The sequence below is a fragment of the Nicotiana tabacum genome, chromosome 21 (genome assembly GCF_000715075.1).
Source record: "Nicotiana tabacum cultivar K326 chromosome 21, ASM71507v2, whole genome shotgun sequence".
NCBI classification, from domain to species: Eukaryota; Viridiplantae; Streptophyta; class Magnoliopsida; order Solanales; family Solanaceae; genus Nicotiana; species Nicotiana tabacum.
The window spans coordinates 87,983,851-87,997,795 of NC_134100.1; the positions used below are offsets into that span (position 1 = coordinate 87,983,851).

The 13,945-nt window shown below is 38.8% G+C and overlaps 1 pseudogene; it reads right to left on the reverse strand.

Moving 5' to 3' along the window:
* Positions 1-404: 404 nt before the first annotated feature.
* On the reverse strand, positions 405-4,581 carry LOC107807759 ((21S)-21-acetyl-1-hydroxy-apo-melianone synthase CYP88A164-like; annotated as a pseudogene).
* Positions 4,582-13,945: the final 9,364 nt, after the last annotated feature.

A 13,945-nucleotide genomic window follows, 5' to 3' on the forward strand; every position in this document is an offset into this window, starting at 1 on the left:
CCTTTAATCGTCACAAAAGTAAGGATTTTGGTGGCGAATATTAGGAGTTGCCATGAATAAGTTTCATCAGTCGGGATATTGTCAGCACTCTTCTTTTACAATTTATGTGCGACTTTAATTAGTCGCTACTGAAGGTCTTATTTCTTGTAGTATTTGCGTGTTGGTATTACTGCAGATGCTTTCTTGATATTGATTATCTATTTTTCTCATATTACGAACCGTTTCGTGCAAAACTGAAAAATATTATTAAAACCATTCTCATTTTTGCAGTTGATAAGCGTATATGGGAAAGCACCGAAGGAAACTGAAAAGAGAGTGGAAGAACTCAAGGCCCAGAGGAAGGAAAAGCTGATGGCAAATGCTTGAACACAATAAGATAACAGAGGAATAACATTCAAGTCCAATTCATCAAACTCTGTTAGATATAAACTATTCTAATCTTTTTTAAAAAAAAAAAATTTCCCTCCCCTTTGACTCCTTTTTTATTCCCTTTGTTGGAACTATTGTTTCTTTGGTGACTCGAACCCATGACCTTGGGTTGTAGCTGACCATCTGAGCAATCCTCTTTTGTCGGCTACGACTTTAATATGTCGATAAAATTATTTTTATTATACAAACTTATTGTTTTCGAGATAATTACAACATGAAAGATTAATGCAATTATTTCACTAGGCTGAGAGCTTCTTGAATCTCACAAGACAATTTTCCGGAGGATCAGTTTTGATATCTGGATTAAACTGCTCAAGCCTGCATCATAACAATTAAATTGAAATATGATTTAATCAGTAATTGATATTTTCATTTTGTTTCATATAATAATTAGTGAATTTAAGATGATTAATAAAGAGTTACTATTACCTGTAGTATAGAAGAAAATAACGAAGAATTACTGAAATCTCAAGCCTGGCCAAATTGGATCCTGGGCACATTCTAGGGCCTATTGAAAAAGGAAGAAAGCAGCCTGGCTTGGTTTCAAGATCCTGCAAATTAAAATTTTTTAATCACTAATAATTGCGCAATAGTTACATGGATATTAGCTAAGTGAAGACCGCAGCTTGTGATGTGCGAGTTAGGTGCACGTCATAGATTCGAAGCTTTGGTCTAGTGGTAAGACCGCATCTTGTGATGTGCGAGTTAGGTGCACGTCATGGATTCATAAGCTTTGGTCTAGTAGTAAGACCGCAACTTGGGATGTGCGAGTTAGGTGCACGTCATGGATTCAAACTCTTGCTGGAAACAAAAATTCAATATTTAAGTGGAGAAAAGTAGAGCTGCCGTGAACACACCTATTAATTATTTAACGAATTTCGACCGTGCACTGCTAGCCCCTCGAGAATTTCTCGGTTGTTAAAAAAAATTGAAAGAAAATTTCATGAACACACAAGGGCATGTCACTTACATCCCATCTTGAAGGATTAAATTCTTCAGGTTTGACATAAATATCAGGATCCATATGAATATTCCATAACATTGCAAAAAACGTCCACCCCTTTGGTATGGTGTACCCTGCACAAACATGAGATAAGGAAATGAATCATTGGATTTAAATATGAAATTAAAGAAGATAATAAGTAGAAGAAGTCAAAGGTTGAGTACTAACCATTTATGTTATAAGGAGTATTTGTGTCTTTAAGGAATATTGTCTTGCTGCTAGCAATACGCAGTGTTTCATTAATTACCTTTCCATAATTGAAAGAAATATAGCACAAAATAAGAATGCATGTTAGTCCAAACGAAATAGTGAACTTAAAAAAGAAGAAAAAATACTTTGGCATCTTTCTTATCTTTTTTACTCCGTTCAAAAAAGAATGACGATATCTAAATTTAGAAACCATTTTGTTAAACTTTTCAATTTATCTTTAGCGACAAGATTTTATAGTAATACAAATATTATGACATATGATCTATCGAAAATAACGTCTCTACCTCCACAAAGGTTGAGTAAGGTCTCTGTACACACTACCTTCTACAAACCCCACTTGTGAGATTTTCACTGGGTTTGTTGTTATTATTGTTACAAAGGTTATGACATGTTTAAGACGACTACAAGTTTCAAAAGTCTTTTTTTTTTCCTTAAATTATGTATCAGGTCACACTAATGGGCAACCCGGTGCACTAAATTTCCATTATGCGCGGGGTACGGAGAAGGGTCGGACCACAAGGATCTATTGTACGCTGTCTTACCCTGCATTTCTGCAAGAAGGTGTTTTCACGACTCAAACCTGTGATCTCCTGGTCACATGATAACAACTTTACAAATTACGCCAAGCCTCCCCTTCAAATAAATGAAGTAATTGTTTTACATAGTGAATTTTGTGCTCCAATACTAGTAAAGAAAACTTAGATCTTACCTTACTAAGATACTTCATTTGTCTAATCTCGTCAAAATTAAGGCCAACATTTGAAGATGGTCTTCTCTTAACTATATCCTCTTGTTCCTCCCGTAAACACAAAAATTTTAACTCCGTACACAATCAAACACCGTTAAATAAAAGTTGTGATCGTACTTACTTTTGCTTTCTGCAAGAACTCGGGATGTTTTTCCAAATGCATAATTGCCTTTGTTGCCATTAGAGCAACAGGTTCATAACCACCAAATGAAATAAAAATTAGCATGCTAATGATCTTCTCATCACTTAATCCTTTTCTTTCATTATCATCATCATCATCTTGAGTGTCCAACACCATATCAATTATATTGGACTTTGGCAATATTGTTTATCCTTTGCAATCATGGCTTTTCTTTCTTCTAATATCTGTTGAAATATCTTAACTAATGCTCTTCGAGCCTGAAATCATAAAATTTGGATTTAGGAATATAACTCAAATTAAGCAGAGATTGAAATCTAAAATTTTTACTTTTAGATTTTTACGTGTAAAATTAAAGATCTTTAGAGAGATTTGACTTAAAACGAAAAGAAAATTTTTTATGGCCCATGGAACCACTTGACCTTAAGACGAGATAGTCACACAATTTTACATGAAAGCATAGCAAGTAGAGTCTTGGGATGTTCGAGTTTTACCATCACTCACTAAAGGGCATTCCGGTGCACTAAGCTCCCGTTATGCGCGGGTCCAGGAAAGGGCCGGACCACGAGTCTTACCTGTATTTCTGCAAGTGGCTGTTTCCAAGGCTCGAACATGTGACCTCCTGGTCACATGGCAGCAACTTTACCAGTTACGCCAAGGCTCCCCTTCACTATCACTCACTATTAAAAAACAATAGTGCGTTTTGCCCTATGAAAAAAGAACTAGATCTGCACGTAAGAAGGTGTTACAAGATACATTTAAATAAAAGTATATTATGAGATAGTCGCATAATTCAACACATCTTACCTTCAATGCCTTATTGTAAGCAAATCCAAGTATATTAGTGGGCAAGCTGTGAGGGCCACTCATTAGCAAATTATTCTCCTTGAACACAGCATCAAACAATTCTTTAGCAACCTCACCACCTGTAAGAATTCTCATAAACACCTCAAATGTAGGTTTTTTCATCTCAGTGAGGAACTCAAAGGGTTCTTCTGTAACAGCGTATTTCTCGAACGTAGTTTTCACAAGATCGTTTATACAATCAAAATAGTCAGGATAATAATCCGTGACTCTTTATTGGAGCTATTGATCGACGAATTCGCTTGTCTTCTTCTATTGAATTTGTTATTCAAGCTAGCTTTGATATATATTTAGGCATACCTCTGTCAATATTTTCTTCATCCATCAAGATTTTCCTAATTGTTTCTGGCTTTGTGATGATAATGCTTGGCTTTCCAAATATGTGTGCCTTGTACATCCCTCCTGGCCCAAACCTATTCTTTTTTCAAAAAAAAAAATAAAATTAAAGCAATTAAACAACCAAATTCAAAACAACAGAAAAACAAAACATCATGAATTGATCAGAGTGTGTTAGGTACAAATTACCATTTTTTGAAAAAAATATTTTTTTGAAAATAAGTCATTTTCTGGTAACCAACAACAACAACAACAACGAAAATCCAGTAAAATTCCACAAATGGGATCTGGGGAGGGTAGTGTGTACGCAGACCTTACCTCTGTTTGAAAAGATAGAGAACTTGTTTCTGATAAACCCTCGATTTAAGATATTTTCTAGTAACCAAACATCAAAATGTATTTTCTTGAAAAATATTTTCAACCAAAGAGGAAAACGACTTTTCGCTTATGTTTTTCTCCAATAATCCCTTTGAAATAGTTTGTAAATTTCATAGAGTGTTGGATAGTGAGACAGAATTTATCCTGAAAAATATTTTCCGGAATAAAATTTAATTCTTTCCTACCAAACACACCCTCGATATCGAATAAGTACAAGAATGACTCTGAGAAATTTAATTATTACCTAGTAAAAAAGTAGGATAGAAACGAGCCATGACCGCCAGCAAAACTGAAGAAAAAAAGAGTATTCCCAATAAATGGCCAGCCCATTTCACCTGGAGGAATGAGATATTTCTTTGAACTAAATTTGATTGAATAAAACCATCCATTTGCTCTCTTTAGTGTAGAGGATTAAAATCCCTACTGCCTAAACTGTATAGAAGAAATTTAAATTGTAGTACTCAGTTTTTAGCTTTTTAGTCAACTAATTGGAAATTTTTGTGACACCGGTTGGGTGAGTTGGTTTTTATAGTAGTCTGTTAGGCGGTGTTTCTAAAATTAGCTTATTTTGAAAAGTATTTTTTTTTAAAGTACTTTTTTGATAAGAAGCAGTTTGTGTTTGACTAATTTATTTGAAAAGCATTTTTGAGCAGTAATTAGTATTTGTCTAAGATTTTAAACAGTGCTTTTAAGTGTACTTTTTTCAAAAGTAGTATTTTTCAAAAAAGGGTATTATCACTTTTAGGTTGCATCAGAAATTATTTACATTCGATTGCCGAAAAAGTGTATAAAATTTGTATAATTTTTGTATATAACATACAAGAAGTATATATATATATACAAAAAGTATATATTTTTCGGCTATTATTTTGATAACGGCTATACAGTGTCATTTTTCCTTTCAAAAAAGCGCTTTTAGGGATAAACTGTTTTTTTCTGATTCTCAAAAACTTTTTCTGTTCCTAATTTAAAGTACTTTTTTTCTTTCTCAAAGTTTGACCAAACACTTTAAATTTAGAAGAATTGAAAGAAAATATTTTTGACTAAAACAAAAAATACTTTTAACTAAAACAAAAACACGGCCAAATAGGCTATTAATATATGCTTGACTTGTCTCCTCGGATAAACTAGCTAACAAAGAGTGTAGATGTAACGACCTCGTCGGTTGTTTTGAGTATTATAATCCCGTTTTCCCATTTATTGCTTAATTTATATTTTACATTTATTTTATGACTTATCGGGTTAGTTGGTTCGGGTCTGGAAGGATTTTAGAGTGAATTGAGACACTTAGTCTCATAATTGAAAACTTAAGTTGGAAAAATTGACCGGATGTTGACTTATGTGTAAACGACCCCGGATTTGAATTTTGATGGTTATAAGTATTATGTTATTTCAAACAAGTGATAAGTAAGAGTCGTGGAGGTCAAAGGGTAAACGAGTTGAAGAAAATGAGGTTGGTCAAAGTTTGACATTTTGGGATAAAATACGATCCAAGCTATAATACCCCATATTTATAGACTAGTGCTATACCATATGGGCTTGGTAGCAAGGTATATGAATTATATTAGTATTTAAGTGAAATGAGATTTAGAAATTCATTATGTGGGTAATTAGTTAAATGCAAGGATGTAATTAGGGATTAGTGGAAGACAAGTGTCCAAAATAGGTTACAATTATGGAGTCCACGTAGGACTACTCAAATCTCCACTTTATGACTCATGTTCCATGGATAGGTATATCTTGATGGCTGCTCCTTGGCCAAACTTCTTTTTCTTATTAAATGATTATCATATGGGCCCCACAACCCACTAAGTATTAGTAAACTTCAAAGTTTCATTTTCAGAATATGTATATTATTAGCAAGCATCTCATAATAGAGAATTTACCCCTCCATCTCTCATAGATTAGCTTGTCGTAGCTGCTTATGGTATGACTGTTTGGAGCATAATTGGCAGGTCCTAGTTTATTAAGGTAAGATTCCATCTCTCCTACATGTTCTTGAGGTTGTTGTTGTGTTATTATTGATATGCTTCTTGAAGTTAGAAGAAGGAAGTATATAAAGTACTGTATAAGAAGCATTTATTGGATTATCATTGAGTATTTCGACTAGATTACGTATTTTTGAGGTGAAATTAGAGGATTTGAGCCCAGGAATTTGAAAATAAGATTTGAGAATTTGAAGGTCGAGTTGGTGTCGGAATTTGGTAAATTTGGTATGGTTGGACTTGTGGGTGAATGGGCATTCATATTTTATAACTTTTGTCGAGTTCCAAGATATAGACCCCACAGACGATTTTTGAGTGCAATTTCGGATTTTTGTTGGAAAATTTGTATTTTCATAAATCAAATTATTTGTGGATAGATTCAAGATGTTTGGAGGCCGATTCGCGAGACAAAGGCATCACAAAATAAAGAATTACACGGTTTGAGGTAAGTAACAGTTCTAAATATAGTCCTAAGGGTATGAAACCCCGAATTATATGTTATGTAATTGATTTTGAGGTGACACTCATGCTAGGTGACGGGCGTATGGGCCTGCACCGTAGGAATTGTGAATTGGTCAATTCCTTGGATCTGTGTTGTTGAATAAATTATTGCTACCCGTACATTTTTCCACGTATTAGGAAAATTAAACTATAAATCATGTTTAAACCATGTGTTGACACTGTTGGGACCTACAGAGGTTGTGTACATGTTGAATTATCTGTTAAATTACTATTTTGTACTCAGTCACGATTTTACTTGCATATTATATCTCAGTTTCTCTTGTTCATTATTGATGCATCATATCATTGTTGTTAGGCTGTTTATCATGATTTCTGAGAGACCGAGAGACTGGAGAGGTTGATGATTGAGTGAGGCCGAGGGCCTAATTGTGAGAATATTTATGGGATCGGACTGCACGCCGCAGTATATTTTATTGATTTATACCATGATTGGCTTATTATAATGCTCGAGCTGAAGGAGCCCCTCTGCAGTCATTACACACCCTCAGTGAGAACAGGTATCTACTGAGTGCGAGTGTCGAGTGCTGACTGATTGAGAAGAGTGAGTGACTGTGAGGAAAGAGTGACTGTGAGGAAAGAGTGACTGTGAGGTTGGAGTGAATGGGAGGACTGAGTGACTGTTACTCGTAGAGGATGCATTGATTTCATTATTACTGCATTTCAGCGGTCATATATTACTATTTTGAAAATTTCTGAAAGACATTATCTTCCGTTTCAGTCAAAGTTGATATGAAATTACTGTGAAATTTTAAATGTTGAACTTGAGAGCATGCCTACCCTTTTATGTTAAAAATTACTGTATTTGGACTTAGCTGTGAAGCTCGTCACTATCTTCAGTTCTTTATTTAGTATTGTTACTTACTGAGTTGGTTGTACTCATACTATACCCTACACTTCGTGTGTAGATCCAGGTGTTCCCGGACACAGTGGGTGTTGATTCCTTCGCACAGTTGATTTGTCAGAGATTCCAAGGTAGCTGTCGTATTTCGCAGACCTTGTCTCTCCTTCCCTATATTTTGTTTACTGTATTTGGTCTCAAACTATTATAGACTGTATTTAGTAGAGTCTTGTGGATCGGTACGGAGATGTCTGTACTTATCTTCGAGCGGCTGCCGAACCCTTAGGAAAAAAAATCACTTTTTTGTATTCTGTCGTGCGAATTTGTTTATTTTGGAGACTAAATTTCTGTTATTCTATTCTCTCATAGATGGTGAGGAAACGTATCACCGGATCAGACGGTCAGCCACCAGTGCCAACAATTAGGGCCGCGAGAGGCTGAGGCCGTGGTAGAGGCCAGGGCCGAGGTAGAGGTCGAGGTGTATCTCGTATAACAATTGGAGCAGCACCTGTATTACCACCAGTTGCTCCAGTTCAGGAGCAGATTCCAGATATATTTGAGCCGGCGGGACTAGCTCAGGCACCAGTTATGCCCATTGTGATTCCAGGCCTTCAGGAGGCTTTGGCCCAGATATTGACAGTTTGCACTGGCCCTGCTCAGGTGGTTTCGGCTCAGACCGCACCAACCACTTCTCAGGCCGGGGGAGGCACTCATACCCCTATTGCCCGTACTCCAGAGCATGTAGTGCAGGGACTTCAAATACCGGGGGCACTACCAGCCCAGCCAAGCCGGCTGCAGCTGTTCAGTCCATGGTAATCCCCGTTATGGAAGACGACGATCAGAAGAGACTTGAGAGATTTGGGAAACTTCGATCTTCATCATTTAGCGGTGTTGAGTCAGAAGATGCTCAGGGTTTTCCGGATAAGTGCTAGTGGATGCTTCGGATAACGGGTATTTTGGAGACCAGTGGGGTCTCGTTCACTACTTTTCAGTTTTCTGGGGCTGCCTTCATATGGTGGGAGGCTTATGAGAGGCGCAGGCTGATTGGTGCAGTACCACTTACATGGCAGGAATTCTCCATTCTCTTTTTGGAGAAGTTTGTGACGCAGTCTCGTCGAGAGGAGCTGCACCGACAATTTGAACAGTTACGTCAGGATTGCATGTCTGTGATGCAATACGAGATGAGATTTTTTGAGTTGGCTCGTCACGCAGTTTGGCCGGTTCCCACTAATAGGGAAAGGATTAGGAGATTCATTGATGGCCTCACGCATCAGCTACAGCTGCTTCTAACTAGGGAGAGGGTATCTGTTGCTACTTTTGATGAGGTAGTTGACATTTCTTGGCAGATAGAGATGGTCTGTAGCAAGGAGTGTGAATATTGGGAGGCCAAGAGGCCTCGTGGACCAGGTGGTTTCAGCGGTGTTCCTTCAGGAGGTCAATTTTACCGCGGCAGGGGTCGTCCTTACAAACACGCTCATACGGGTCGTCCAGCTCACTGTGGTGCATCATCCAGCCATGGTTCATATAGTTCTCATCAGGGCCAGTCATCTCTCAATTCCCTTCAGCCAGAGTTTGTCCCGTGCTCCTTAAGTTCAGGGTTCATTTGCACCGGGTGCTTCTAGCGATTATTCTGGTTCTTGGGGCCCGATTCAGTCCTCACCACCACCAGTACTTGGGGAGTTGCTTTGAGTGTGGGGAGTTTGGGCATATGTGTAGGCAGTGTCCTCGTCGCCCGGGAGGTCCAGTGCAGTAGATGAGTCAGACTACGACTCTAGCACTAGTTACTTCGTCACCCGCTTAACTAGCTCGGGGTGGGGCTCAGTCAGCTAGGGGTCGCCCAAGAGGGGGAGGCCGATCAGGTGGCAGTCAGGCCCGATTCTATGCTTTTCCTGCCAGGCCAGATGTTGTTGCCTCAGATGCAGTGATCACAAGTATTGTCTTAGTATTCCATAGAGAGGCTTCTATATTATTTGACCCTTGTTCTACTTATTCGTATGTATTATTATACTTTACTCATTATCTGGATATGCCCTGTGAGTCCATAGTTTCACATGTTCGTGTATCTATGCCGGTGGGCGATACTTGTATTGTGGACCGTGTATATCGGTCTTGTGTGGTAAATATTGGGGGACTGAAGACTAGAATCAATCTCTTACTGCTCAGTATGGTTGATTTCGATGTAATCCTAGGTATGCATTGGTTGCCTCCATGTCATGCTATTCTGGACTGCCACGCAAAAACCGTGACGTTGTTGATGTCGGGGTTGCCGAAGGTCGAATGGAGAGGTTCTCTAGATCATTTTCCCAGTAGGGTAATTTCTTATTTGAAATCCCAACATATGGTTGGGAAGGGGTGTTTGTCATATTTGGCTGTTGTGAGAGTTGTTGATGCAGATACTCCTACTATTGATTCAGTACCGGTAGTGCGAGACTTTTCGGATGTATTTCCTGCAGACTCGTCAGGTATGCCGCCCGACAGGAATATTGGTTTTGGTATTGACTTGGTGTCGGGCACTCAGCCCATTTCTATTCATCCGTATCGTATGGCACCAGCTGAATTGAAAGAATTGAAAGAGCAACTTCAGGAAATTCTTGATAAGGGTTTATTAGGCCTAGTGTGTCACCTTGGGGTGCACCGGTTCTGTTTATGAAAAATAAAGATGGTACTATGCGGATGTGCATCGATTACAGGCAAGTGAACAAAGTTACAATCAAGAATAAGTATCCTTTATCGCGTATTGATGATTTATTTGACCAGCTACAGGAAGCGAAGGTATTCTCCAAAATTGATTTGAGATCGGGGTATCACCAGTTGAAAATTCGGGATTTAGATATTCTAAAGACGACATTTAGGACTCGTTATGGTCACTATGAATTTCTTGTGATGTTATTTGGGCTGACCAATGCCCCAACAGCATTTATGCACTTGATGAATAATGTATTCCAGCCATATCTTGATTCGTTTGTCGTGGTATTTATTGATGATATCCTAGTGTACTCATGTAGTCAGGAGGAACATGCACAACACTTGGGTATTGTGTTACAGAGGCTGAGAGAGGAGAGACTTTATGCTAAATTATCGAAGTATGAGTTCTGGCTTAGTTTGGTGGCATTCTTGGGACACATAGTGTCCAGTGAAGGGATTAAGGTGGATCTAAAGAAGATAGAGGCAGTTCAGAATTGGCCCAGACCATCTTCAGCTACTGAGATTTAGAGTTTTCTCTGCTTGGCCGGTTATTATCATCGCTTCGTGGAGGGTTTCTCGTCTATTGCATCGCCTAGAACTAAATTAACTCAAAAAGATGCTCCGTTCAGGTGGTCGGATGAGTGTGAAGAGGGCTTTTAGAAGCTCAAGACAGATTTGACTATAGCCCTAGTATTGGTGTTGCCTACGGGTTCAGGGTCTTATACTGTATTGTGACGCGTCGCGTATTGGTCTCGACGCAGTGCTTATGTAAGACTGTAGGGTGATTACCTATGCGTCCAGACAGTTAAAGGCACATAAGAAGAATTATTCAGTCCACGACCTTGAGTTAGCAGCTATTGTTCATGCCTTGAGGATTTAGCAGCATTATTTGTACGGTGTCCATTGTGAGGTTTATACTGATCACCGGAGTCTACAACATCTGTTTAAACAGAAGGGTCTTAATTTGCGGCAGTGGAGGTGGTTGGAGTTGCTTAAGGATTATGATATCACCATTCTTTATCATCCCAGAAAGGCCAATATGGAGGCCGATGCCTTGAGTCGTAAAGCAGAGAGTTTGGGCAGCTTAGCATACTTACTGGTAGCAGAGAGGCATTTAGACTTGGATGTCCAGGCCTTGGCCAACCAGTTTGTTAGATTGGATGTTTTCGAGCCGAACCATGTTTTGGCTTGTGTGGTTTCTCAGTTTTCTCTTTATGATCATATCCGAGAACGTCAGTATAATGACCCTCATCTGCTTGTCCTTAAAGACATAGTTCAGCATGGTGATGCCAAGGAAGTCACTATTAGGGATGACAGTGTATTACGGATGCAGGGCAGGCTAAGTGTGCCTTATATATATGGTTTGCGCGAGTTGATTCTCCAAGAAGCTCACATTTCGTGGTACTCCATTCATCCAGGTAATGCGAAGATGTATCAGGATTTGAGGCAGCACTATTGGTGGAGGCGAATGAAGAAAGATATAGTTGGGTTTGTATCTCGGTGTTTAAATTGTCAACAGGTAAAGTACGAGCATAAGAGACCGGGCGGATTATCATGGATTTCGTAGTTGGGCTCCCACGGACCTTGAGGAAGTTTGATGTTGTTTGGGTAATTGTATATCGGTTGACCAAATCCGCGCATTTTTTTCCAGTTGGTACTAATTATTCTTCAGAGTGGTTGGCTGAGATTTATATCCGCGAGATTGTTCGCCTACATGGTGTGCAAGTGTCTATCATTTCAGATCGGGGCACGCAGTTTACATCACAGTTTTGGAGAGCAGTGCAACGAGAATTGGGCACACAGGTTCAGTTGAGTACAACATTTCACCCTCAAACGGACGGACAGTCCGAGCACACTATTTAGATATTGTAGGATATGCTAAGCGCTTGTGTCATTGATTTTGGGGTTCTTGAGATCAATTTCTGCCACTGGCAGAGTTTGCTTACAATAGCAGCTACCAATCGAGCATTCAGATGGCTCCCTATGAGGCTTTATATGGGAGACGGTGTCGATCTATGGTGGGTTGGTTTGAGCTAGGTGAGACTAGGCTATAGGGTACTGATTTGGTTCAGGATGCTTTGGAGAAAGTTATATTGATTCAGGAGCGGCTTCGCACGACGCAGACTAGACAGAAGAGTTATGCCGACCAGAAGGTCCGTGATGTTACTTACATGGTTGGGGAGAAGGTTCTGCTCAAGATTTTGCCCATGAAGGGTGTGTTGAGGTTCGGGAAGAAGGGCAAGTTGAGCCCTCAGTATATTGGGCCGTTCGATGTGCTTAAGAAGATTGGAGATGTGGCTTATTAACTTGCCTTGCCACCTAGTCTATCAGGTGTTCATCCAATGTTTCACGTATCTATGCTCCGAAAGTATGTCGGGGATCCGTCTCATGTTTTGGATTTTAGCACAGTGCAGTTGGATGGTAATTTGACTTATGATGTGGAGCCGGTGACCATTTTAGACCGGCAAGTTCGAAAGCTGAGATCAAAGAACATAGCTTCAGTGAAAGTACAGTGGAGAGGCCAGCCAGTCGGAGAAGCTACCTGGGAGATTGTGCGGGAGATGCGGAGCAAATATTCACACCTATTTGAGGCTCCAGGTATGATTCTAAACCCGTTCGAGGACGAACATTTGTTTAAGAGGGGGATAATGTAACGACCCGGCCGGTCGTTTTGAGTATTATAACCCCGTTTCCCCATTTATTACTCAATTTATACTTTACAGCCGTTTTATGACTTACCAAGTTAGTTGGTTCGGGTTCGGAAGGATTTCGGAGTAAATTGAGACACTTAGTCTCATAATTGAAAACTTAAATTGGAAAAGTTGATAGGATGTTGACTTATGTGTAAACGACCCCGAATTTGAATTTTGATGGTTATAAGTATTATGTTATTTCAAATAAGTGATAAGTAAGAGTCGTGAAGGTCAAAGGGTAAACGAGTTGAAAAAAATGAGGTTGGTCGAAGTTTGACATTTTGGGATAAAATACGGTCCATGATATAATATCCCATATTTATGGACTAGTGTTATTCCATATGGCCTTGATAGCATGGTATACGAATTATATTAGTATTTAAGTGAAATAAGATTTAGAAATTAATTATGTGGGTAATTAGTTAAATACAAGGATATAATTAGGGATTAGTGAAAGACAAATGTCTAAAATAGGGGACAATTATGGAGTCCACGTATGACTACTCAAATCTCCACTTTATGACTCATGTTCCATGGATAGGTATATCTTGGTGGCTGCTCCATGGCCAAGCTTCTTTTTCTTATTAAATGATTATCATATGGGCCCCACAACCCACTAAGTATTAGTAAACTTCAAAGTTTCATTTTCAGAATATGTATATTATTAACAAGCATCACCACCTAGCCTTAAAAGGACAAAAACATGAGAGACTGAGAGGCAACTTTGGGATTTTATTTTCAAACATTTTCTATTTTTTGATGGGGCAAAACATGGGCAGCAAAATCATAATAGAGAATTTACCCCTCCATCTCTCATAGATTAGCTTGTCGTAGCTGCTTATGGTATGACTGTTTGGAGCATAATTGGCAGGTCCTAGTTTATTAAGGTAAGATTCCATCTCTCCTACATGTACTTGAGGTTGTTGTTGTGTTATTATTGATATGCTTCTTGAAGTTAGAAGAAGGAAGTATATAAAGTACTGTATAAGAAGCATTTATTGGATTATCATTGAGTATTTCGACTAGATTACGTGTTTTTGAGGTGAAATTAGAGGATTTGGGCAGAGGGATTTGAAAATAAGATTTGAGAATTTAAAAGTCGAGCTGTTGTCAGA